Below are 27724 nucleotides of genomic sequence, written 5' to 3' on the forward strand. Positions count from 1 at the left end.
TCTCACTATATCAGTTTTCCTTCCCTTCACTCTCCCTATTCTCTGCAGTTGACTCAGGCTTTTTTCTAGGTCTTAAAGCCTATTTAAAACTCTACAGCTTGCCTCCCACACTGTCCTCTCTATAGTAACAAGCAGCTACAGTCTGCATTCAGATGTCCTGTGATCTGCTAAGGGCCAAGGTCTGCAAGCTAGTCTGGATATTGTACATATGTTCAATATGGCAGTACAATCTAAACACCCCAACATTTTTTTATTCCAATCCAGTGAGAGTGTATTGAGTAAGCTAATTACTGCAGGTGTCATTAGCACTGGTGAGCCAATTAAAGCCCTATTCCATTAGTTCTTTTTCCTCTTCTCATTCTTTAAAGTAACTAAAAGAGCTTAAGAAAGAGTTGTCTTTCCTTTTTATCAGATCTAACCAGTCTTTAGACATCAGTGATTCTAAGGCTTTCAGAGTATTTAAGATACTAGCTTGTTGCCTCAGTTTAGGCGAGTCTCATAATCAATTGTGTCATCTTAAGCCAACAGGGTACCTCTTGCGTGCTTATCTCTCAGCTTCCAGCTGAGACTTTAACCAGGGAAAAGTTAAAATGTTAGGATATTTCTGCCTTTAGAAATGCTTAGTGAACAGGATGCAACTTTGGGCATTCAAAACAATGTATAAGATAAGAATTGTCTTAACTGTGTTGTCATGGTCAACCCTGCACTGTGAAGGAATGAAAATGCCATAGTTAACTATTACCATATGTAGAGCCAAAAAAGTTAAGGTCCAGGCCACGCTTTTTGTTGTGACTTGCTGGTTATTATTTTTGGGATGTCTCCCAACCTCAAGAGACAGTATTGTAAACAAGGCTGTGCTTTTACCTTCTCATTCTTGCTGTCCACATTTAGACATGGAATGACCTGTTGTGATCATATGGCTTTGGTTTCTTTGTGTATGGGAAGTTATCATTTGCAATGTGGTGCTATTGTATCTTTGTTGTTGTAAATTAAAATTTTTGAGAGGTCACCTTCCATTTTGTGTTCTCTGCTGAGATTTATTCTGGCTTAGGTATTTCTTAAGCATCTATCATTGCTGTCATGGCTATAAAAGAGAGAGAAGGATAAGCAGACTACAGGAGATGTTTTTGAACTCAATGGAATTAATATTTTTCCTTCTATCAGGCTGGATCTGCTCTTTTGGTAACACACTCATAGTAATAAATCTGGTTCTATATATAGTCGTAGACAGCAACAGCCAACTAAATTGTATATAGACAGTACTGGGGACAGAATCCAGGATCTTCTGTTTAAAAAGCTACAGGTCTCGACCACTGATGTTAAAGCAGAACAGCTCGCACTATTTTATTGACCAATAGTCCCTCCTCCATGAAGGGGAAACTGTTGTAGCCACATGGAGATGCACATGTTTTAACCGATCTGATGCCATCTAGCAGATGTATACATAAGCAGACATTTACATAACAGAAGGTGGTAGAACTCATGTAAAGTTTGTGGTTTATCTCTAATACAGTCAAGTGTACTCTTGGGTGTTGCTAGCTGAAACTCAGATTTTCTGCTTCTAATTAAAAGAGCATCTGTTTTCAATATCCTAGAAAAATGATTCCAGGCTAAGAGACATATCCAGAAAATAGCTGCCTCTCTAATTAGTACGCTGAATGCTTATCTGTTTTTATTCTTCCTAGTATTAAATGGTTTCATTGTATTTGGTATTCATCTGTATCGCAAGCTATCCAATAAATCAGATAAGAGATGTCAACCTGTATCAAATAATGGCTAGTCTTAGTCTTTTTAATAAAATAAAATGTTTTATGTATTAAAAATAAAACAATGCACTATTTCATGCCATATTATGACATTTTACATAAATGGCATGATGAGCATAATGCAGGATATGGCATTCCATACTCTGCTGTGACTTGCCGTTTTGAAGTGAGATGTACTAATTCAAGATCTGACAGTAGCAGAGATACTCTATAAAGAACAGCATTTCTTTTAAGGAGAAATGTTGAAACAAATCCACTGCAATACCATTTTATTTTATTTTAATGACCTTCAAAAGCCAACTTGATTGCACAGCAGTGTAAAGGAAGTAATTAAGAAATTTTAAAAAAAAAGTCTTTCAAAGTAGAAATTATTTCCGAGCAAGCAAGCATGAATAAGCCTAACCTTTTGCTAGTTAAAGATAAAACTGGAGCATCCTGGTAGAGATATGAAAACTAGTAACAAAATCTGGTTTTATTGCATCAGAACCTAGGAAGATATTGAGAGAGTTGTTTGGAGCAGACCAGGTACAAAAGCAGCAGTCAGGGAAGACAAAAGCTATTGCTGAAAAGCTAAATGTATTGGTTGCATCAGTATTCAGGGAGAAGGTGATCAAAGAAGTTCTTCCAGCAGTACTTTTTTTTTTTTTTTTTAAAAACCAGGCATTAATGGGAGAAATCTTAATCTGAAGAAGCCATAAAAGAGGGGGGTTTTTAATAGAAAACTGCCAGTCTCAGTAGTAAAAAGTGCCAGGATCTGAGATTATTTACCTTCATGTTCAAAAAGATGTCAAATACGAAATCGCTTATGTAGTAATGTGGTATGTTACCTGTTCCTCAAAATGTTACCAGAGGCACAGAGGCTGGGATGTTCACAACTTGCATCCAGGGATGACTGTGGATTGACTTTAAGTCTGACTTGCATACTAGGCAAATTAGTAGAAACTGTAATAAAGAATACAATTAGTAGACAGACAGGTAGCTATAATATACTAGAGAAGAGGTGAGAGAATCTTTGTAAAAGGGATGTCAATACCTCACAACTCTGTGTTTGTTAACACTGTCAAAGACCTCATGAGGTAAGGATGCTAAATTATTAGTGCATACTGGGGTTTTCAGAAAGCATCGAAGACGGTCTTTTCTGAGGTCTGTAAGGGCAGTTTAGTAACCCTGGGGTGAGAGGAATAGTCCACTTCTGAATTAAGAACCAAATAACAGAAAACAAAGAGGAGGACTAAGTGCTTGGTTTTCCACCAGAAGGAGGTTGCCAGTAGCATATTCCTATGTTCTCTATAAAAGAGAGAAAAAGTGGGGTGACCAAAGTTATTTGAGGTGATCGACTCAAAAGCCAACTACAGGGAGTTGTAGGATGGCAAATGCAAAGCAATATACAAAGGGAAAAGAAATATATGCATGTGTAGCTAATGTGATTAATAGCTAACAGTTTAACTCTGTGTGTGTGTGTAGACTCTTTATTAGCTATCACTACCTTTCCGAATACTTTTTGAACAGTCAGTGTAATGTTTATTGTAGTTAAAAAGGTAAATGAGATGTTGGGAATTCTTGGAAAAGGAATAAGAAATAAAATAGAAAACATTTACTGTACGAATCCATGGAACACAGTCTTCAGTACTGTGTGCCTTGTCAGAGGCCCTCAGCCTCATGAAAGGATGTATAAAAGTTTTCTAGTTCTAATAAGGATGATCAGAGGTGTGTAACTACTGAGACGCAAAATGGACAAGAGAAATCTGTAGGGGAATACTGAGCTCCCTGAATTCATGAATGATGTAGAGAAGGTGACTAGAAATAAATTATCCCAAGTCTCCAAAATAAAAGAGAGAAGAGCCATCCTAAGAGATTTTTGTGTTTCAAGCAAACAAAAGAAAATGTTTGGGTTTTTTTTATACAGCAAAAAAAGTTACATTTATATATTCATTGCTACAGGATTTTGGGGGTGAAGAGCATGCTTGGTTTTGCAAATGGATCTTTGGAGCAGGAGTCCATCAGTGATTGTTGAATGTGAACTGCATACACCTCCAAATTAAGCAGATCTTAAGCTATTAGTTCTTGGCAAGAAATATATGGGGAAGGAAGCCCCTTTCTGGGCAGAGTTCTTTCATAAGCACCCACTGGTATTCCCTATGGGAGGGAGGATACAGTCTAGAGAGTCTGGCTACTGCTTTCATCCATTACAGCCATTCTGAGGTTAATACCTCTGCAACAAATGTAATGAAACAACATAAAATACTAGAACACATTGAAAATTAAAATACACATTCCCCTGTGAAACAAGACATTAACCATTGTTTCCTGGAGTAATTTAGTTCTTTAACTTTTTTTGTGGCAGGAACTGATGTGGATTTATCTCATTAACCACTTCTCAAAGCAACATTTCTGACAGGAAAACTGCTTCTGTGATAAACTTTCATCCCACTTTGGTTCTGGTCACAGAATTCTTCTCCTACCAATTTCATACAGGTCCACGTCAGTACATGCTAACATTACTGCCAGCCCCGTGGAACTAGTAAACTTCACATGTATCCTGTATCTTCACAGGCTTCCTGTATCATGTATCCCCAAGGCTTCTTGCTCTTATTTCAATGAGAGAGCAGATAACTGAGCACAGTTTTCTAGGTTCTGCAGAAACACCTAATAGAATGGGAAGAAAACAAGGCAGGTATATGAGTTTGTACAAAGTATATCCCTTAATAATAACAAAACAGAGGCCAGCCCTTTGCAAAGTGAATCCAACAAGTTTATATGCTGCTCTGCATAGTTAATGATAATGCTAATGAGAATTACACATGGGCATCAAAAAGAAAAGAGCAGCTATTGTGTTTAAATACTGTGTGTGAGAAATATAGCCATCAATGTACTAAAATAACTGCCTGCATTCTTTATGTCAGCAGCCTTGTCAATTTGATAATAGCTTCGACTCTTTATCCAGTTACAACATAAAAAATCTTTGTATAATGTACATTGTCATTACAGACTTCATTGGTAAAGCTGTGAATGTCTTTGTTAACGGTAATAGATTCTTTCCAAGGTAGCTGAAGTTTGTTGACATTACTTGTTCTGGCTTGGCACACCGAACACATACCTTTTTTAAAAGAGACTGAATAATAATAACAAATGTATCTTTATGGTTGTGTTTTACAGCTTTGTTGAGTTTTCTCCCCTCTGGTTAATGGTACCTTCGCTATCTGCAGCTGGCATCATTATAAATGTTGATCCATATCTGCAGATGGCATGGGCTGAAGAAGGACCATACACTATCACTTCATTGTAATAATGAACTCATTGTCGTCTTCATCAACAGAGAAATGGAAGAAGCTGAATTGCCAGCAAAAGGCAAAATTCTAGCTATTTCACTCAGTATAACAAATGAAAAGAGTACAGAAACGTTAGCACAGGAAGGGAGAAAATAACCTAGGTGAGGACAGGAGGAATTTGCCACAATCAGTGCCTTCCTGTGGCAGGACTAACTAAATGAGAAATACTAATCTTCACGGCCAAGAGTTTGTCAGAGCCTGGAAAGTAATTAGCATTATAGGCATCTTTTCTTCACAGCTTCCCATGTATGTAGATAGCTCCTTGCATCTTCCTTTAAAGCAGTTAACCCAAGCCATAATCTGCAACAGGATGTGTGTGTGTAGCTACATCCATCAGATGGCAGTTTGGATGAGATCCCAAATGGCAGTTCCCCTGTGAACTTATGTAAATCCTTATTGCATGTTTTTATTTAGAAGCTTAGGAGCTTTTCAATTCAGGAACACCTTAAGGGGAGTGATTTTAAAAATCTTTTTACTTGTTTTACTCCGGGATCTATTACAATTTTGAAAATATATGCTAATTTGTGTATAGCTGTGTTTGGTTACATGAACTATAATATTGTGGATATCTTCCCTGAGTGAGTGACCATGGCAAGGGGAAAGTTTGCACTTTTGGAAAGGAACTGATGCTGACAGATAGGAGGTTTTGAAGTTCAATATCTACACATGAACCAACCCCAAATCCCATTCTTCATACTCATAGAAAGCAAAAATAATGAGCAATCATTTAAGCATCTTTACTTAAAAACCATGACAAATGGCAAACAACATGCATCGTTTATCTACATGTAGAAAAGTCATCTGCTGTCCTTCCATGCCCTTACATGATACCTAATCAAAACAGATTTGAATCAAATTAACAGAAAGCATGGTTTAAAACAAACATTATCTAGTTTAAACTGGTGACTATATTATTATTTGGTATTTAAGTAATTAATCTTGATTTAGCTAAAATAGGCTTGTCACTGATCTTTATTAAATTGATCTACTACCCAAAAAATGAGTCTATGCAGAGAGATTTACACCTAAATACCCGTGTTACATGCATCTTTCATTTGAGTTGGTATAAACCTGTGCTGAGATTAGTTATTAGATGGGAGGGAAAGGACAATTCAAACTGCAGAACGTGTGTATTTCAGATGTGACCTCGTGGAGCGAGCCAACTGGGGACATCGGCAGAGACTCATGCACTTGAAAAAAGGCTGAGCACTTGCTAGCAGCTGTTGATGTGGCAATGGAAAATACTAAGGGTTCCAGAGATTACAGAGGTATAATTTGGCCTGCAGTAAAAGTAAGCAGAAATGCTCACTGAAAAGAGCTCCTGTTGTAATCAATGAGGTTTTGCCACTAGCTATAATGAGAAAAGCACAAATGCTAATGTTTTTTTGTGGACATTATTACTCCAACAGTATTTTAACAAGAGGTTTCTATGCATAATAGCATATGTGTTTTTATCAAGACAGAATCAGATCTAGTGAGCAAAATTTCCCATTATGAGCTATAGATATGTCTTAATTGTATTTCAAATGTATTGGAATATAAGGGGTAAATATGATGTAGTTTACAATATATTTAGAACATATTGGAAGTTTTGGAATGCTGTTAAGATATTAATATTTTATTTTTAATTTTGAGTTCATTTCACATTCAAAGATTCCATTGTTTTACAGAGCATTAACAAGCTCTCTAATTCATCATTTCATGCTATGTAAAGTATAGTGTAATGAACAAGAAAGTATTATTCCCAGTAGGTGTGATCCTGCATTCTTTTGAAAACAAGAGAGAAAGTCTTGTTGTGGCATAATCAGATGCCACTACTGGAGGATCCAGAACAATGCTAGTTAAGGTTTTTCAACTTTTCATAATAATTTGCTCAAATATTAAACTATCACTGTTTGGCTAAGCTGTTTGTCAGGACTACGGTCTGTATGAACATTAACTCCATAAGCTAGGCGAAGCAAGACTAATTCTGAGAGGGTTTGGGGGGAAGGGGGAGAGAGGTATCTGATCATTAAAAATAATTTCTGTCGTATTTTTTATTAATATCTTTGCAGAGGGTAAAAAGTCAGATTCCTGCCTCTCCTCCCACTGTTAATTAACCACACTAAGAAGTAGTATCTTTAACAAGTTTGAAGAATTTAGTTTGATATGATCTTATTCTGATGGCAAAGTAAGAACATATCCGTGGTCTTTTCTATGGACTCATCCTTAAAATATATCAACGATGTGTTAATATTAATTTATCTTACTACTGTCACTATGAGATAAAATGAATGCTGTTGTTCATAATTTACAGATGAAGACCTGAGAAATGCAGCTGTTCTCTAGTTCTGACAATCTATTTTATATATACAAGAATAGAGATTTTTTTCAGAGCACTTAATATTATGTAGCACTTCATGGGCTGACATAGCACGCAAATAAAATCTGAACTTTAGACCATAATATGTTAAATTCTAGATGAACATATGCCCTGCTTTTAGAGCAGTCACTTGGAGAAGAGGTCAATCAGCAGATGTAAAGAATTAAAAAATGTCTCTAAATATGCCTACGCTGTGAGGTTTATAGAATCTCTAAGACCTAAGGAAAGAACTTTGTAGAGAAAAATCAGGAAAAGAAAGAACGGATAAATCACTTAAACACCTATTTGCCCAGCTGGAGTATAGTATCATACTTTTACATTTTAATTCCAGCGGATTATAACTGTCATGCCACACTATACTTTGCTAATGCCTTCAAGAATAAATTGCCACTTGGTAAAAGCACAAAACATTTACGAAACGCTACTTTAATTACAAAACTAATGTGTCTTGCACTAACCCCAAATAGTAACTAATACAGCCTTTATTCTGCTTCTGATTATGAGTGTTATGAAAACAGCACTTCCAATGACATTTTCTAGCTGTGAGACCTGAGTTTTTATATCATGTATTATAGTGTGATGTTTAAATGTGTTTTGAAAGAAAAAAAAAAAAATTAACTGAGGTATAATAATTGGAGAGAGACCCCAGCCAGCCAAAGAAGAGAGTGTAACCATCTCATTACAACAGTTGGTTTCTTCTTCTACCTCTTCTTCTTAGATGTTCTTATAGCTAGCTGATACTTACTTCACAACCTTAATATCAATACAGGATCTGGTCTCATATCCCTGCAGTTGTTTTGATGCTCCAGAATGCATACACATTCTGTGATATTTTTTTTTTTTTTAACAGCTAGAGGCCAGGAAACCAGTTTTGGAGTAAAGAAAGTTCAAGTTCCTTTGATAGTTGCCGTGTTCTCTCATGCATGGAAGATCCTCCAACAAGCGCGCACTGGATTTCATTAGTAAAGCAAAAGTACCTCTTGAAAATCAGAATAGTGAACAACATCACTTTGTTTCTTAAATCTACCAGCTCTGAGTCTCCAGCCAGAGGTTCTGCACCTGAAATATAATGCTTTCAGCTGCAGTGGCATCAGCAGCAAGCATCAAATGAAAAGGGATTGAAATAGAGAGCGAGCACTTTTATTTCTCATTGTCTTCTGTGCTTGTCATCATGCTGCTGTTTCAGATATTGAGATCACTCAACCTTGACATGACCAAAACCTATCTCTGAGGACAATATGGCAAGTGAAAGAGCAGCTTTTAGACTAGAATCTTCTGAAAACACATTATTGCAGGCAATTGTGAAAATTCAGCATCTGTCTTCTCCAACTAAATGTTAAACATCCATTTCCTTCTTACTTCTATCGCGTAAGTGTAGACTCTTCCACCTTTGAAATGAGAAACAAAACAAAGCCTTGCAGCCTGTTCGAGAAGATCTGCATGATCCAGCCACAAGTAGCCAATTTGCTCTTCTTAGTTTGGAGTCAAATAGGATCATTCCAGCGATGCACAGAATCACACTGGATAAGGTACTGAAGCTAGTCAAAACACCTGCTTCAAACACAGTCCAATTTGATTCAGCTTAATGAAACTGCTGGCACTGCAAACCATCCCCATACAAATAAGGAGAAAGGTTCTTGTATATCAAGAAGCTATAAACGTATCTTAGATTTCATTTCCCCTGCTCTTTTACTGTTGCTATCTAAAGTCACTCACGGACTGTAAATTGGCATAGTAAATAGAGGAAAAAAAGAGAGAAAAAGCTTTTTATGCAGTGAGGTTTCACATGGCAGATTGAAATTTGGAAGAGCAGAGCTCTTTTCTTCACTATGCCAGTTTTCCTGAGACCCTAGGTACAACCGTAAGTGCCTTTTGTCTCTGTTACCTATCAATAAAATTGGAAAATTGTACTTTTTTTGTTTCACTGGGATGCATTGAAGATCAGTACATCACCGATTTTAAGTTCCACAGATACTTTAGTAATGGGCAGCACAGAAGAATCCAAGATAACAGTTATCTCAAGAAAGATTAAATTTAACAAGTTTAGCCAAGACAAATCCTTAACCTGTGAGAAGACAACAGTCAGACTCACATCGGTGGATGATCTTAAAGTATAGCAGCTTTCTGAAAAAATATTTTAAAGTAAAAAACTCTTTCTTGCCTTACAGAGCTTCAGTAAGTGCCCTTATGCCATTTGCGTCTTTAGACTTTGACTTTGTTCTGCCAAGTGGATTGTACTCAGGAGCAGTTTTCTCTTTACGCAGCAGTACTGTGTGATATGTAGCACAAGTGAAAACTCAAAACGTTTCCCGTAGCTGGTGTTACCATCCCTCACTGCATCTGAAACAAAGACAAGAGCAAGTTTCAAGATCACAGGTGTGCATTGTATGTCTGCCCTACTGCATAGAGGTGATTTATTACATCCTAGGTTAATGTGGTAAAGGAGAAAGAACAATAAAGAAAAGTGCAGGGAGACACTGATTTTTTTTATTTTACCTTTACAGAAACAAGTTAAGAGTTTCTGAAGATCAGAAGGTTTTGATCCCTTCTTTGAGAGAGAACAGAAATGTCTTACTCGGACATTGGGCGATTTCTATCCAGACACGCTGCTTCTGTGTTAAGTTTCATCCATCAGTTTCCTCGGGAGTGTTTTGAAAACATTAACTATAATGAGATTAGTTTATGAGATTAAAAAAGGAAAAAAGTTCTCAAAGTGTTAGTGAAATATTTGAAATTCACACTGAATTAGAGTAACTTCAGGCTCTGACTACCACTTTTTTTTTTTGTTTTAGATCACAGTTTATTTTTAAATGTAACAGCATCAATAAGATCACAAAAATGGCATTTATCCTGTCCAATCTGGCTGATATCTGGTTCATGTCAGGTTAGTTTTAACTGATTATTTCCTGTGTAATTTTACTAGTGATTGCTGACTGAAGAAAGAAGTGTATTTGGCTTTGCTAGACTGGTGCCAAACTAGAACTGTACTACAGCTACTGTCCAGAAAGATGAACAGAAAATAAGATCTTTACATGACATCCCACAGCTGGGGTCTTGGGAAAGTGCAGGCAAAATTTACTTGAAATCTGGGTCCAGGCTGAAATCACTGGTTAGTGAATTTGTCTTTTGGCTAGTTCAGTACTTTCTTCTCTGTCTTCAGTTGAAATTAGGTTTACACGCTGTTTAGCTAGAAATGTTTCAGCTACCTCTCTGAATTTCACAACATATTTCCTATGCAGTATTGGACCAAAACTAGTGATGGGAGCCAGGCAGCTCTTGAAGGCTAAGCAATTTCCTCAGGGTCGAACATCATCTCTGTTCTCCCTTTGCAATTGCCGCTGGACGAGCCTTTTAGTTAAAATAACAGGAGAAGAAAGGTTATTAGGCTTTGATTCCCAGTTTGAAGTTCCTGATTCTCAATAAATATGAAGGCAATGATGGCAGCAGCAACTTCTCTAGGACAAGTGGTGTGCCTGCTCAGGTGGAGCTGTGTCCAGGCTCATCTGTCACACGGATGGTAGCACCGTAAACACCCAGCTTTCTGCTAGGCTCAGCCAGTGTATGAGAGGAAGGGGTTGCTGGTTTTTCCAGTAAAAAAATATGGTGGGATAGAATATTTTACATTTTTGCAAACCTTTGAAGCAATTTATTTACAAGAAGAACAGTTGTAAAAAGATCTCATGCAGTCTGTGCTTAAAAATTACTAATGATATAGAGAGGTTTTCTAGGTAACTTCTTACATTGTTTAAAGCCTTTCATTAATTTACAGCTTAAAATTTTGCTTCGTTTAAGCTGAATTTTTCACTCTTTCCCTGCATTACTTCTCAAGGCTGGGGTCCCCATGTGGAACAATTAATAACTGTTCTTTTTATAACAACTTCAAGGTTTTGGAAAATCAGGATCACGTGTCCCTTCAGTCTTCTATTTTCTACTCTGAATTCCTTCTAACTTTGTCAAGGGTCCTGTTCCTCTAAGCCTCTTATCCTGTTTGATGTTTTAATGTGGGCTTCATGCAGCTTGCTTACATCTTTCTCAGTGCAGTGCTCCTGGCTCCTTGTTTAAGACTGTGCTCCACTCAAAGCTTCATCAGCACGAAGCAAGGTGGGAATACCTTAACATGTAATGGATCTGGTCATTTCACTCATTCAACAGAGACCAGATCATAAAGTTCTGCTCACCTAGTTGTCTTATTTTTTCTCTGTTTTATTTCAGAGTTTAAAAACAAAACCTTCTTAAGCTCTGATTTATATTTCCATAGAGCTCACGTTGCCAAGACAACTATAATATGTGTTCTCTTCTGGAAAAACCTCTTGTAGACATAAGAAGCTTTCCCAGATATACTATTCAATCTGAAATGGTTGTAAAATGAAATACATAGTGAATTCACTAGCACTTTTCCATATGCTGTCAATTTAATTGACATGGTGGGGTTATTGCCCACTTTGTGTTTGCAGTTTATGTTATTCTTCACTTTCATTTGAATAGTATAAAGGAAAGAAATCCAATACATTTTTTCTGATGTTTATTGAGTTAAAAAGGAGCAGGAAGTATTTCTGGTCAAATATTTTAGGTAATAGAAATGCACATTCTCTGTGTTGCTCTGACATTAATTATCAGTATCTTCATGGGGAAAAAGCGGGGGAGGCTTAATTTCTGGCAGAAATATGTTAGCTGCTAAAGCAACTAAAGAAATTACCAAGATTGTCATTGGTTTTTGTATTGATTTCTGCACTTTTTCATTATTTTATATTCTACTTTCTTAGCACTGTATAATGTAATGTCTCTAGGGGCAACAGTACTGACCCTGGTTCAATTCTGCAAATTTGGAAGCCCTAGAATAGAGAGATATAGGCTGCTACCATAATTTTAACAACTACATCAATTAGACCTGTGCTTTAATTCATTAACAGTTATTAGTCATTGGTCTTTACCGTGTTTAAAAGTTTGTACTTGTTTATCAAAAAACTGAAATCATATCACATGAATTAGGTGATATATCACAGCATCCATACTGAATAATTTTACCACACTACATCTTTCTTGGCATATGAACAACGAGAAAATTTAGATTGTGTGTGTTAATGAAAGCCACAGGAAATAACCCATGTAATAATTTGAATTAAAGCAGCTCTATTTCCATCTTGAAATGGATTGGTGCTCTTTTTGTACAGCTGGTATTGGATGAATTAAATCTGTGGTTGCATACCATAGTCTCCTCTTGATACAGAGTCTTGGCCATTGCATAGACATGTAGTTCAGTGAGGAATCCTAGCTCATGGAGGAGAAAGGAAGTTGGAGAACACAAACTGTAGGTAGTATGAAACAGCAGAGTGATGCTTTAGAAAGACATTCAAATGAATAATAAAAGGTATTCAATTTTCATATAAAACCAAACCAACCTGTGTAAAATCAGCATTCTTGAAAAAATTGTTTTAAACTGATTATCTAAAATTCCCTGCACAAAACAGTTTGAATTGAAAAATTTCAGCCATTCCTCTATTTTCAACCAAGGCAGGGAAAGGAGACCTGAGAAAAAAAGAAGTGAAAATGGACAGAACTTGTATTCACGGGAACTATTTGGATAAGTAGTTTCCAAAATACACTATTTTTGCAAATGGGTTAAGATGCAACTGATAAATGCACAAAGGGCTTCAGTTCTCCATTCTTTTCACAACAGCTAGTTCAGCAAGGTATAGAAAATATTTTAGAAGTAGAATGAGGAACTAAAGGGAGCAACCAGGAACGCATGTAATTCCTTCCTCCCACCAGCCCTCTAGAGGATAAGAGTACTGAGAAGCTCATTTTAAAAAACTATCATTAGCCATGACTTTTCAAAAAGGCACAAGTCTTTACAATTATAGCTGTTCTTGTTCTAAACATGTTTCAGTCATCAGAATTTGGGAGATAAAGAGACATCTGAAAAGCTGTATAACATAATGGCTGATTAAAGATTCTGCATCCCTAAGAGCATGTGAACACTGCTAAGAGAGAATCTTCTTTCTTTGGAAAAAACACATACCAATTCTGCATTTATATAAAGCAATCATTTAAGACGGGTAAAAAGAGGTTCTTGGCAACAGCAAGGTCTTTGTGGAAGAATATGTTGCTTTCTGTAGAGTTCCATCAAAATATTCACATTTCCTTCCAAGAATCTTGTTTTCAGAATTAGCATATTTTTTTATAACTCCTTCTCAGATACACTATGTCACTTGCTCTGCACAGTTCCCATTTATAACTGGTATCACATGAGCTTCATTAAGGCTCAGAGCAGTGCCTGAGCTGTTATGACACAGGATCACATATACGGGCACAAACTGTCTTTGGTAAGTAGTTTAGAGATTTTTTTTATTATTATTTTTAAGATAGCGTATCTATGCTAAATATAACCGCACTCAAAACTGAAATAAATGAAGTTCCTGAGACTCATCAAGGTTTTGCTCCATCCCAGATCATCTTGGCAAAGAGACGTGGATGCAGTTTCCCAGAAAACTGTCAAATGCTTTCAGCCCCAGGAACTAAGAAGCTAGACATCAAACTCAAATTTCTTTCATGGTAATCTGTATCCTCATTTTAGGTAAGAACCCGTTCTTTATTTCAAGTAATATTTTTCAATCAAGGCAGGGAGGGCCCAGATCAGGCCGATGAGTTTCACTTCAGGTTTCCACCTCCCTCTCTGCACAATCACTACCTAAAGTCATCTAAGAGTTTTATTTATTAAGTTCTAGGTGTGATTTCCCTTGACCCCTCCTGTTCCCTTCATGAGGCACATTATGATTGAGACTCTGTCTTTTACTATGGTACCTTTATGGCGCTGTTCTGTGACCTGTGCCGTAGGCGTGGAATAGGTGTTGTGTGACTCTGAACTAGACAGACATCTATTGCATGGCTGCCTGAAACTGGGAGTCCTGGCTTGGGTCATGCACATGCTGCCCTACAGACCTGTACTTCTATGCTCTATATGTCTCTGAAAATATTATCAACGCTGCCGTGACTGCATCTAACACATACAAGAAGAAATTAGCTTTAAACTAGACAAATGAAATACTGCTGTCAACATAGCTGTGGCAGACTGGAGCTCAGTGTGGGCTCACTGCCTGAACATTTATTTAGCTTCCTGGGCAAGTTTTGTAGCTGAATTGGTCTGCAGCATCTATATGGCTAGCAGAAGCTGAACTTAGCAGGGTGAATGCTTGTATTAACCTACAGCATAAGCTTAATGCTTGCAAATGAGCTGCAGGGAATGTAGAACAAAGATGACTGGCATGAACACAAGAGTGTTGGATGCTCTTGGGCAATCCCTTCCATGACGCATTCTCCAGTAACTTGCTGCGTACACTAGCCTTACAAGTTAAAAGGAATAACTTTCAACTAAAGTAAAGGGACTAAAGCAATATGATAGATTGGTGGAATGGTACAACTTTTGATTTACTCTGATGATTATGTAGCTGAGCAAATCTGTATTTCTCTCATGTACAGGATAAGATTCATAGTTTATATCCCCAACAAAATGTTGAGAATGTGAATTATACTAAATCTTGCAATCAGGCAAAGGAACTAACTCCCAAAGCAGCTGTATTCCAGGAGAAGGGAAGAAAGAAATATATAATTACCTACTACTATCACAAATGTTGAAATATATAATCTCTAATGAAAAAAAGCCCAGTGCATCCTAATAAAAAGGAAAGGGATAAGCAAGAGAGATGTATGAATGGTCAACTTGTAGGTGGTGGTAGCCTCCATAAATCTTACAGCGTGGTAGCAGCACAGTGCTGGATAGCTATCAAATACACCGTGTTGTAAATTATAGAAGGCAAGACCTGACCCATGCAGCCCTTTGAGTACTGATGCCAAGAGGCAGGGACAAAGCAGCCCTTAGGGCAATTAGGATCTCCAACAGTCTGCAAATTCAGTTGAAATCTTCCTCTTTCCTCAGTTGTGCTCTTATTTCTTCTCATTTTCTTTAAACTCAGGTAAGTAAAAAGTTCATGCAGGACAAGAAAGAACCCTTTCTGATGCCTTTTGTTCCTTAGATATACCACACAATGTATATCAATGTTAGGGATTACAAAGTTTTGTTGACACATGTCACTCTCACACGGTACTGTCTTTTTGGAAATTTTCCTACCAGATATTCCGATAGCAAATGTTTACACAGTGCAAGAGATTAGAAGGATAAAATAAATAAACATTTTCCAGCTGAATCTGGAAAATCTCATCTGATTAAACCAATGTGTGTATGTGTATATATACACACACATATATCAACAAAAAGAATGTGAAATGGAAACCAGAGAAGTTAGTGTGACACAATCTGTATTGCTAGTTCTTTAGCTGACTTCACAGAGTAAACTGGCTTCCTCTTTGATTTTCAGTTTTTCTAGAACCTTTGTAATTCGCCATGGTGTCCTTCTTACTCAATTATTATTTTGTAAGGTGCTTTTGGTTCACATAAATCTGTACCTGTATTCTGTTTGAATTTATCACCCTGTTTTCCCTGTAAGCAGTTTATGTTTTGATGCTTTTACACACTGAATTCTCAAAGACTTAAGTAGAATGCAAAATACTACCCAGAAAAAGGTAAAACAGCGCTGTCTATACAGTGAGCAGTTTATAGATTCCGAGGGGCTTCAGGGAGTGCTAGATTATACATTTGGACTGCAGGGCAAATAGAAAGTTTTTGAACAGCATGTGCACCTGGATGGCTTCTTATTGACTTGACTCCATAGAGACCGAAGAGCTTTGTCTGTTACAATAAGGCCATAGAGTAAAGTATTGTTGGTAGATGGTAGAATGTGAAGAGCCGTAGTGTGGTCTCCTTTGCTGGCATAGCAACAGACTCCATCAGCAGGAACATTTCTCACATAGATTTTGCCACAGTCTAGAAAATGTAAACTTTTATTTTAGTCTGAATGAGTATTATTCTCACAGTACAGAACTTGAGTTGAAGAGAGAGTGTCCTCTGGCAAAGAGCAATTCCCCAGGCTAGAAGCTAGAAAGAAAATAATTCTACAGAAAAAATGCCATTTTATTTGCTAATCTCATTTTGCATTTTCTTTTTAATCTGTACAGAAGTTTGGGAAGCACTAAACCAGTTGTTACAAAAAAGTGCAAAGTGCTATCCAGATTTAGTGGAGCACTGCTGGCTTCCTGCCTGCCTTGGCCTCAGAATGAAAGGAAGAAAAGGGGAACCTGGTAACCAGGAACCAAGTCAAATTCGAGTCTGGATACCCTTGGGTCCAGGCACGACTCCCATGCCTCCCCACATTCAGAGCTGTGAAAGGGGAAGCACAGAGCTCTGCCATTATGTTTCTTTTTCTACTTCATTGTGTGAGTCTCAGCTTCATCTCAAAACTAAACTCAGCTGCAGTGGTAGTGTGAAAGGGTAAGCTTTGCCAGACTTACGCCAAACAGCAGAGAGCCCTCAAAGACAAAGTTAATTCATGTTTGGTGCCTTTGGGTGAACTTTAACTTTTCTCTGTTTGATCTGAATAAGCTGTGTGCAGCACAATCTGTCAGCAGGTCTCCAGAGCTTTTCCCAGCAGAATGCGGCAAGTGGGGCTCAGGCCAGAACCAGGCTAATAACCAGCAGTAGAGGAAGCTGTTTGGGTTGCTGCCTTACTTATGTCTGCCTTTGGACTAGCTTTTAACCTTGCAACATATATCTATACGTGTGTAACTGGAACTTATTGATGTGACTGGGAAGGAAGTGGCAGAAGAAAACCTATTGCAAGTTTGTCTAATTTCTCACACATCAGAGACTTCCGGCGGTGCTGAGGACTAATTATCCATCAGTCCCATATGAATTACATAGATTTTCACTACACAGGGTTAGAACCACACCAGCACACAGCTCATTTCACATGCTGATAGCCTTTAATATCCTTCTGCCATGTTTCACAGTCCAATTATTTATTTATTTAGCGGAAATCAAGCTGAAAGGGAGAGGAAAAGCATTATAGTATAGAGGATCTTAGCCAAAGAAGTGGCCTGTATTGTAGAAACTGCCCCTTTCTCTTTTTTTTTAACAACAGCTGGTGATATGACTGGTATAAAGCTTTGTAGGGAAGGGTCTTATCCCAGCTTGACATCCTGCCTTGAATTCCTGTGGCCTGGCTGTTTTACTCGACCAGCTCCTTCCATAGCGTCTATTTTCAGACCCTCTCCTCTCTTTATTCCATGATGCTAACAACATTTGTGCAGGCATTTAAGCACTTTGTTTCCTTAAGTCAGGTTTGATTAAAGTGACACGTCAGAGACTGAGCTATAGGACAGGTGTAGTCCTGTCCTATATATCCATCCGTTACAGGGCATGCTATCCTTTTGTTATATGTATGAGGTCCCAGGAGTGGGTTTCTTATCACCAATGAAGTATCCTTCATTACCTTTCAGCTAATGTCTCCCTTTTAAAGTACACTATAGCTTTTTTTACTCAGCTTCACCATAGTGATGCCTAGGTTTGGACCTGTTTGATAACTGTTCCACAATAAATCAGCATCTTTCCCACTCTCTTTGAGAAGGGCAGAGAAGGGAAGAAAGCACTAGACAGAAAAAAGGAATAGCAGGTAAAGCTTGAGGAATACCTTACAAATGAAAACATGAAGAAAAAGAACAAGACAATCCTGTTATTTCCTTAAGATGCACCTCCCAAGCAGAAAGCCAGAGAAACATGTTCTGGCCTAACCCCAAAGTGAATAAAACCCCCTTCCTTCTCCCTGTTTTGTCATATTTTTTAGTGGAAAAGGAAAAAGAAGAAATAAGAAATCTCTTATATTTCTTTGATGTGTAATGATGCATGTGAAAAACAAAGAAGTAGAATGCAGAGAATAGAAAATAAAATACGAATGTAAGTTTTATAGGATTGAAGGAGGAAAACTCTACAGGCCTTTTCAAAGACCCTTGCTGATTACTGTTATTCCTAGCTATTACTAAGTGCAACCAGAGTATGCCCACTGCTTGAATTCTGCTTTTGAATTATTAATCACTTTTACTTTCGTGTAAAATAACTATCTGTAAAGTCTTTAAGCCTTTTAATTTTTTTTTTCACTAAAACATGGAAATCTAAGGAGGACTTTAAGATTTACAGAGACGTAACTCTCTGTTAAAAACCTTGCCTAATTAGAAGGAAGTATGAGAGACCAAATAGAGCACAAATAGAGCACCGTAGTTCTGTTACCCATGGAGCTACTCCCCTATCCTCACCCTCCTCCTGTTATTCCCGTTAACTCCCTTCAGATGACTTACTAGCGAGAAAAGAAGCCCATGATGTAGGTGCTTTTCACATGAGCAGTCACTGTAATTGTTCAAAAACATTGCTGGATTCCATATAAGTAGAGCTACAGAGGAGGGACAATTTTTCTCAAAACCTGATTGTGTGGTTTGTGCTTTTTTTTTCATTAAACTATTTTCAGCTATTTAGAACTTAAACATTTTTGGCACTTAGGTTTTTAAAGCCATTTTCTTTCTTTTTTCTGCATGCTTCTTCTCTATGAGGGGAAAGAAATAAATAGAAAAGGTGAAAAGAAACAGAAAAAACCCCAAAGTTAATTTCTTCCTTTCTGCCATTTTCATTGAAATGTTCCCCCTCAAAAATGTTCCAGTCATTTACAGAAGAACCTTTAGTCATACCATGGTCTGTCTCCTCTCATGGTTCAACCCATTTAATTTTGGGAGACCTGCTTGGCCAACCTAGCTTCTTCATGAGAAATTACTATTATTAGGAAAGGTTAAAATTTTTACTTTGCCTCCAAGACATAAATTGGCAAGATCTCCAGTAACCTGTCTTGACTATATTGATTTGTACTTCTAATTTGAGAACAGTTTTTGGTTAAAGTATCTGTTTTGTTTCAAATAGGACATATGGTAGAAGTCACTACATTTTATTTTCTGTTCTGTTGCTAATGATGAAGTGTCCCTAATTTCTGAAATTTTTCTAGTAGAAATGAAATCTAAATCTGTCAGCTAATAATAGCGCTCTCAGGGATTTGAGGCTTTTGAATCTCTTTACACAGTCTTCCCTCATATTATTTTGTTCTCTTTTCTTGGCAGGTGTTCTGAGGCTGAGATTTCACTTTTTAAGGTACCGTGAATAGTGTCTGTAGAATCTGAATGACTTCAGTTTGCTCAGCCAAAAAGAAAGCTAAGAGCAGTCAGGCATCTTGTCGTATTTTAGAGGCTCTGTGTTTACTATGAGAGATGTATTTTTTTTAAGATGGATAAGATGTGACAGGGTGTCCATTAGGGCTATCCCTTTTTAGCCTTCTTTATTGAATGAAAATATCTAATGATCTTAACTGCTGTTTCTGACAGGGGCCTAGAAATCAAATATTACATCTCAGACTATGCACAGAACCCTTTTCAAACATATAAAATGAATAATCAGATGTACCTCTGCAAAGAGAGAACCATTAACTTTTATTTTTTAGAGGAGGAATGCACTCATATGTCCTTGTAAAGATTAAAGGAGAAACTTCTTTTTCAATTAGATCCATTACTTGAGGAACAGATGCCTTAGAGTTTGAAATTGCATTGTGTAAAGAGCTCAAACATGCTGCACAGAACACTACTCAAATGTACAAAATGACTGAGTAGGGTGTTTCCAGCTCGATTTTTTATGACACAAGAAACCCTGAGAGAGAAAGTCTTTGTTTTGCCTTGGGGAGGGTATGCAGGCTCAGTGGAGAAGGAGATTGCTAATCACAGATAACACTGTAATGACTCTTGCCAGAAAATAGTCAGCTCGACAGGATAATAGGATTAAAGCCTTCCCTTCTGGAAGAGCAGGCAGTGTACCAAAGCTGAACTGTCCTCTGCAAGTATGCGGTAAAAATTCAAGACTGGGTCCAACCATGGCACACAGTTCCTACTGCTGCAGTTGAACAGGCAGCTTTACTCTGTCATCACCTTTGACATGAACATGTCAAAGGAGTTTTTCGTGGCTTTTCCATAGAAGTGCAGTGCTGGCTGCTAAGACCCATCTTCAGGTGTCCCCTTCCTTTGGAGCGGGAGAACAAGTGAGGCCTGTAAGTGAGTAGGCTTTTCTCCTACAGCAGATGGTTCAGGACATAACCTTGCATTGCTGACCCGAGGGGATTTGGTGATGGGATGGAGAAACTGTCACTCTCAATCATTGCTTCAACTCTGGTCTAACCGTTATTTCTGAAGATTTGATATCACTGACTCAGTAGTTTCAAGTCTGAGGTGCTCCGTGAGATGATGTTGTGGTTAAAGTTTATTTCCTAATGAAAGAAAAAAAAAAGAATCTTTGTTGCCTATCTCAAAAGAGGACCTTGAGTGAAATGATCTTAGAGGACTGTCTCTTTTGTAGGGAATATCCCTCCAGGGCTACCAGTGCCGCATCTTTTCAGAAGTTAAACAAAAGAGCTCATTTACTACAGATATTAAACAACATGGTCGCATTTGTTGCAAGACACTTTAGAAAGAAATTTGCTTGAAAACTGTATTTCAGAAGTTTTTCCTATACTGCAGGAGTATTTAAAATAATAAGGAAGGCAGAAATTAAAACATTCATACCAATAATGCTAATAACTTCCAAGTTTTTCTTAAAAAAATCTGTGTGGCTGGACAACTTTACAGCTACTGAGACCAGTATGAGAACTGATTACATGTGAAATCACCCCAAGCTTGTAAGTTTGGGGTTTTGGTCAGTTAATAGAAAGTGGCCATCAGACTCCATGCACATTTTGCCTTTGTAACAACTGGTCCCCGATTAAAAAGCTTGTGACAGGATGGAGTTAACTGAGTCAGCCAAAATGCTCCAGACTCTTCCGACAGCACATGGGTTGTCTTTTCTACTCAGCACTATACTTCATCATTTGCTGTTACATTTTATACTGTGGTATGTCAAGTAATGGGAACCACATAGGTCAGACGTCACTGCATTACTGAGATTTTTAAACTGTTCAAATGTCTTTTGAGGAGCAGGTGCCTTTAAAAAGCAATACCTTTCTGTCTGCTATCTGGTTATATTTTCTGTCTTCTAGATACAGTAATATTTTATTTACATTACCAGCTGAGAACAACTTTTCTTGACAATCACTTGAGCAAATTAACACAAGAAATATAATTGTCTGCTTCAGATACTATTTCTAACATTGATTACAGAAGGAATGGAGGTAAGGGAGGATTAATTCACAAACTCTCTTGAAGAAATAGGAAAATGCTTTACATTTACAATAGGGAACCATTCTTTCTAGGCAGGGATTAAGATAAATACTCTGATTTTGTGATACAGGCTGTCAAATAAAGTCCTTGGGAGCATATTTTGAGCAATTACTTTACGTGGAGCATTTTGTCATTAACCTGAGACACGCTCTCTGGTTGTTACGGCTTATGTTGCGAATGGAAGACTGAGCATAAACTCAGTACATAAATTTTCTGACACTATCCTGTTCTGAAGGTAATGCAGTTGATAGCTGGGAGAAAGCTACACAGCTGGAAAGCAGTAATTGCCTTGCCTGGCAAAGAAATATTGTCTCTCCTTTGGTTAGAGGCACGCAGGGAGGAAGCAGCAGACTGCAAAGAGTCAGACATAAAGCAGCCAGGGGCAAGATCTTCGCCTGAGAGCTCAGAGTGACTCTGGCCAGCCAAAGCCAGGCCGGGGCTGTCTTTTCTTTATCCTGCCCGGTTGTATAATGCGCCAATGCTACAGCTACGTTTTTTCTAAGTGCGGCAGCTGAAGGGAGAATAAATGATGACAGCGTGTGAGGGGGCCTGCTGTTCCCACTCAGAACCTTGCCCTTGGGGCAGAGTGATGCACAAGTGGAGAGTAATGGATCAAAAAGGTTGAGGGCCATCCCAGTTCTCTGTTATGAACAGACCCGTTGCGACTGTTTACGCTGGGTGTTAACACCCGATCTATCACCTGCTACTTAACGCACAAGGACTAGCAGGGAAACACGATCCCTAAACCTGCATGGATTAAATTTAAGTTATACATCAGGGATAATTCATCAAAAGCTTTTTTGTCTTGACTGTGAAACTGCACAGGCTGAGTCAACAGTGAAACCCATCTTTTAGCAAAGATCTGGAGCATTAGGCTAGCCAAATTTGAAAGCCAGAAGAAGAATCCAGGATGTGATTTCCATCCCTATAAAGCAATGAAACTAATCAGTGTTTAAAGGAAATTAAATCAATGGATCAAGATCTGAAAACTGTCTAAAATAAGCAAAAGCATTTTTGATGTGTGGGCTAGTAAGACCACTGTGAGCACAGTCTAGCTTATTAAGGACTCTGGTTTGGACTGCATTTTATCTTATTCTCTGGACATTGCAAATCTTGTTCAGCATTTCATTTGGCACAAGCTGATTCTAGTCTGATGGATGGTTCCACAAAGACAGTTATCTTTTAAATACAAAGTACATTTTTCTTTTTAAGGTTTGTTTCAATCTAAAGCAATGTTAAAATATATATTAGGCTAAGAGTTTGTCGGAGGTTCTCTGTAATTATTTTAGTTTTGAGGCAAAACACTTCCATATCAAAATTGAATGTTTAAAAAGAAACAGGCAAATGTCCGCGCTTTACTTGTAAGCATTATGTATAGTTATGAGTGATGAAAAATATCCACTCTTCTCATGAAAAAGATAGGACTGTTTTGCAAGAAACAAGAGAGCTAAAAAAGTGTAATTTATTTTCTTTCTTGTGTTAGCATTACTGTTATTCACTTGGTTGCATTTGCGACTAAAATATGCTAGACTCTGCAAGAGAAACCATCCTTCACCATAAGGGTTTAAAATCATTATACCCCTATAAAAATTAACTGACAATTACAGAATATATTAAATACAAAAATTCATTTTTGCAACTTGAAATTACTATTGATTGTGTTTATGTGTTTGACTAATACCAGAGCTCAAGGAATCTCATTCATATGAATTATTAATTTATTTGGGGAAAATGTAAAAGAATAGTGCTCCTAGAATTGGCACTAGACTTGTTTTCAGTGGGAGATGCTGGAGTCTGAGCTCTGTTGAAAATTTTGTCTTTGAATCAGAGATGGTTCCTGTGGGAAGGTGCACATTACCATACTATCATGGTTGAAATTCCAAAAAGTTGTGATGAAAGCAGTTTACAGTCTCCTTTTCTTAAATAAATCACTTGTGAATGAACGACAAATCTACCAGCCCACTTGCAAGATGCATCAATACCTGTTTTACTCATTAAGCATTTTTGTCCATTTAGACGTGGGATATCAAAGCTTAACTTCATTCACTATGAGATCTTAAAGAGTACAAGTGATTTATTTTTTACATTTTGGAGCCATCTTTGGGGGGAGCAGCAGATCCAAAGATAACCAAATGTGAGGAAAAGTTGTTTTAAGGGTAACAGGGGAATAATATGCTGCTTAGAGAAACATTTATATTTTCTGACATTTCTACTAAGAAGTTAGAATTCTTTTTAGGTGTTCCCCATTAAAAGGTTAATATCAGGTATGGCTCTTCCACTATTGATAAAAAAAAAAAAAGAAATCTGAGAAAATCTCACAGAAATAGATTTTATAGAAATATGTTATATATTATATGTAATAATTTTATATATTATATGATATTTATTGTATTTTAGTATTACAGATAACCCTACAGGAAAATAATCTGTTTCCTGAAGAGGTTGTCATGAGATGGCATGTTTCTGTGAAAAATTATCTTCAGTGTAAAAACCATTCAGTGTAGAAAAATTATGTATGATATAAAATTCAGCTAAAGGATAATTGTGGGCTTTGTTTTTTGGCTTTGTTGTTGTTGTTTTGGTTTTCGTTAGGGTTTTTTTACTAAAAAGAAAGAGCAAAACATAACTAAAGTAATTATTGTTTTTTCTAATTCAAGATACTAGTGTGCTTTATAGTAAAGACTAACAGACATTAATCCTGGTTCAACTGCATAGTGACAAATGGCTATTTGAAATATTACCGTGTTTCCGTAGGCTGAAGCATAGGTAACCACCCAGAAAAATACACCCTTTACAATCAAGCCTCTAATTGTTTTCTCAGATGAAAGACAAACTAATACATTGTTGGCAATATTCAAAACTTCCATCATATCAGTACATTTCGGTTTAGGTGAGTGAAACTTAGGGAACAACAAATTTGCTGTCAAAATCAATTGATCTATAGAAATTACAATAGAAAATGTTATGTTTTCTTATGAAAAAGTATAAAAAAATTATCCAGTTGGTAGTAGGTACTTTGTACAGAGGTGAATATTCACCATGTGCCATTTTTAATTTATTGAAAAGGTGGTAAAAATGGTGTTGATGTAGAGAGCCTTTCAGTAGCTGAATATAATTTTTAGTTATTTCATGACATTCAAAATATATGAATATCTTAATTTGATATTAAGCTTAATCTGAACTTCTGTATCAAAATTTAAAGGTAAATTGCAACAAAGAATGATGACAAACTTAGCAGCAGCATAACTCTTATTAAAAAAAATACCATGTCATAGCTTGATAGTTATAAATAGCTTTCATGTGGTAGAATACATTATCTTTAACTACATGATTTTTTATTTTTCAGCAGACAGGCTGTAATTTGATAGTCTCACTTTCTTGGAATAACATGTTGTCATTTCAGAATCTTTTTTTTTTTTTAACTCAATCAGCTAAGATATATTACCATCTTTATGCTTATTATTAAAAAATTTAATTCTGTATGGCTGAAGCAGACAGAAGATCTTGCCTGTAGGGAACGTATTGATGGTCCAGTGCCTCAACTGGATATTCTCTCTAGTAGAAATGTGTTGACTTCTCTTTACCCCAAAAAGAAAATGCACAAATCAGTAATGATAAAAGTCAAGAAACCTAGAAATGACCAATCAATTGGGCTGCTTCTTATTTTGGGCATTTAGTACAAGACCCCTTGAACTGATTTCAGAGGAATTTACCGAAAGAGCAGTCCTTCTAACAGTGTCTCAGATTTGGCATCCTGAAGTGAAGGCATCCAAAGTCACTCTGGGAAACCTTATGGTAATCTTTAATGTTAAATCTGTAGAGTCTCCGTCCCCATTTCAGATGGTGACCAAAGACAGCATGTTGTTCCCCTTCATAAACTGGTATTTTTGGTGACACAACTTACCTTCATTAAAAACATACAGGTTGCATACATTGTACATCCAAGCAACCACTTCCTCCCAGCTCTATCACCTTGAATTAGTACACATTATGTGTGCCAAATGCAGACCTTGAAGTCTCGTAGGAACTCCAACTCTACAGCCATGCTGTAATGTAAACCTCTTGGCATTTCTAAAACAGCAGTTCCACATATCAAAGCCATGCTTGTCTCAATTTGTTTTCAGATTTTGTCATCTGCTGTAACAGCTGTCTCTTAAGTAGCACAGAATAGGCTCTGCAGACAAATCTCACCATGGGAATTCTCCTCCAAGGGAGATCTTGCGCTGTGGCAATTAACAGCTCACATGTTTGGAGTGATGCATACCAGGCGTGTCACGCTGGTGAGATGTTAGAGGAGCCCTGACATGGAAAGTTGACTTGCTTCAGCAATGGGTGTAGAACAGCATGTGTGTACCTCTTCTACATAGTAAAACGTGGCAACGCAGCACAGAGAAAGATGTTCAAATTGAGTATCTACGAATGGAATTGAGAATTGGTATTCTTAAGTGCTTACCTTGTGCTTGATTCTGTCGTTTTGTGTAGGTTACCTAGGTGTCTCATTATTTTCCAACTGTGAGCGAAGAAGAGTATTTCTCAATACTTTTCTACAGATGTTGGGGGTCACAGCGAGGCTTGGATTCAAAAAAGCTCTGTTAGACCTTTACTGAAAGCTCTAGTGCAGGGGGTCTGATTGAAAGCTTTGATGTAAGGGGTCTAATTTCACAATGACCTCAACTCCTGTGTCATACTTTCCTTCTGATCAGCAAGTCGGGTTTTTTATTTTTTTACTCTGTTCAGAAGCCATTGTCATAGCAGCTTCCCCTTGAGTCGTCTTTAGGTGGTTACTTTTCATCTTCAGGGCTATCTATGTTACTGTTCTGATTTTACCCAAAATATTAAATGAAGACTTCAACACCTAGCCTCCAACTTTGTTTTCTTAGCTTTAGGGAATAAAAACCCCACCATATAAAAAAGCATATTTGTATGCTCATACCCTGCAAAAGATATGACTAGCTGCTTCTACTATGATATGATAAATAACTGAGTACAACAGTCTTATTTAGAAAGATGTTATACTTAACATAATAGTACACAGATAATAATTTTAATTTTAGAATTTTAGTTTTTCAGGAAGGGGAATATAATTGAAATACAGTCATAATACATATAAGTATAACAAAACATACAATACAAAAATCTAATAAAGGCCAAAAACCGGAGCAGCTTTAAAAATGGGACAAACACAATCACCCTAAAACAGTTCTAAGCCTCAGGAGAGCTTAAAACAACTTGTAAAATTGAAGGGTTCTCCTCCTGTCTCCCCACCTACTGCTACTGCAGCTGTTCCTGCGAAAGGTTCATTCTGCAGAAGTTAGTTTTAATACCAGTTGGAAAATGTGACTAAAATATTTTTGCTATGATCAGACTAGATGGATTTCACACCTTTCTGTAAAAGAACTGGCTGGGCCAACAGCAGTCAAGTCACACTTAATCCTTGTTTTGAGGGTTTAAGGGAAACCTAAACCCTGTGCTCGTTCTCAGCTGAAGAATAAGTGCAGGGCAAATTCTGTCCCTTCCCTTTAGCTACCGGGATGCCGTGCAATAAATAGGAGGTAATCAAAGGAAATGCAATATATAGCAATTTGCAGATCATTGAGGCTGACTCAGCAAGGGCTCCCTCTGTATTACATGAAGTTCAAGTTGTCATTGCTATATGGTGTATCCTTTCCTCATCCATTTGTAAAAACGGGTGTCCAGGTTACTGTTCCTGCTGCTGCACTAAGGAGCTGAAAGGGACTGGCAGCACCGGGCGGCCGTGGAGCTCCCCAGTCCCTGGCTCACATACTTGAGCTGGTCTTACATCACAGGGAGGGTTTTGGCATGTCTGTTCAGGCTAATTGGCTTGACAGCTAATTAGAGCTAATGAGCCTGAAGCACCAAATAAACATGACATCTATGCTCTGCCTTTTATAACTCTGGCATTTCTCTCATTTTGGTGAAGCCTATTCATGTCACATAGATTGAAATACCTAGTTGATCTTGTTACTCATATGACTGCCCCGAGCACATGGTAATGCCTCTCTTAATGCCAAGAAGAGTATGAACAACGCAATTTAAGTCATTGTAGTGTTAATATGGATCATTCC

The 27724-nt window shown here is 37.4% G+C and overlaps 1 long non-coding RNA gene across 2 annotated transcripts in view; it reads right to left on the reverse strand.

Annotated features, from left to right (window-relative positions):
* Positions 1-2090: 2090 nt before the first annotated feature.
* The window catches only part of LOC140656069 (uncharacterized), a 45742-nt gene continuing 20108 nt past the window's right edge, over positions 2091-27724 (reverse strand). The window contains exons 1-3 of one of the 2 annotated variants that reach the window (XR_012043960.1): positions 10033-10096; positions 9619-9797; positions 2091-4412 (exon numbers count right to left, since the gene is read on the reverse strand). This is a non-coding gene — a long non-coding RNA (uncharacterized lncRNA). Of the gene's footprint in view, positions 4413-9618; positions 9798-10032; positions 10097-27724 lie in introns of those variants that run through there. The other variant, XR_012043959.1, reaches the window with a different exon arrangement.

This window comes from Ciconia boyciana, chromosome 8, assembly GCF_034638445.1.
Source record: "Ciconia boyciana chromosome 8, ASM3463844v1, whole genome shotgun sequence".
Classification (NCBI taxonomy): Eukaryota; Metazoa; Chordata; class Aves; order Ciconiiformes; family Ciconiidae; genus Ciconia; species Ciconia boyciana.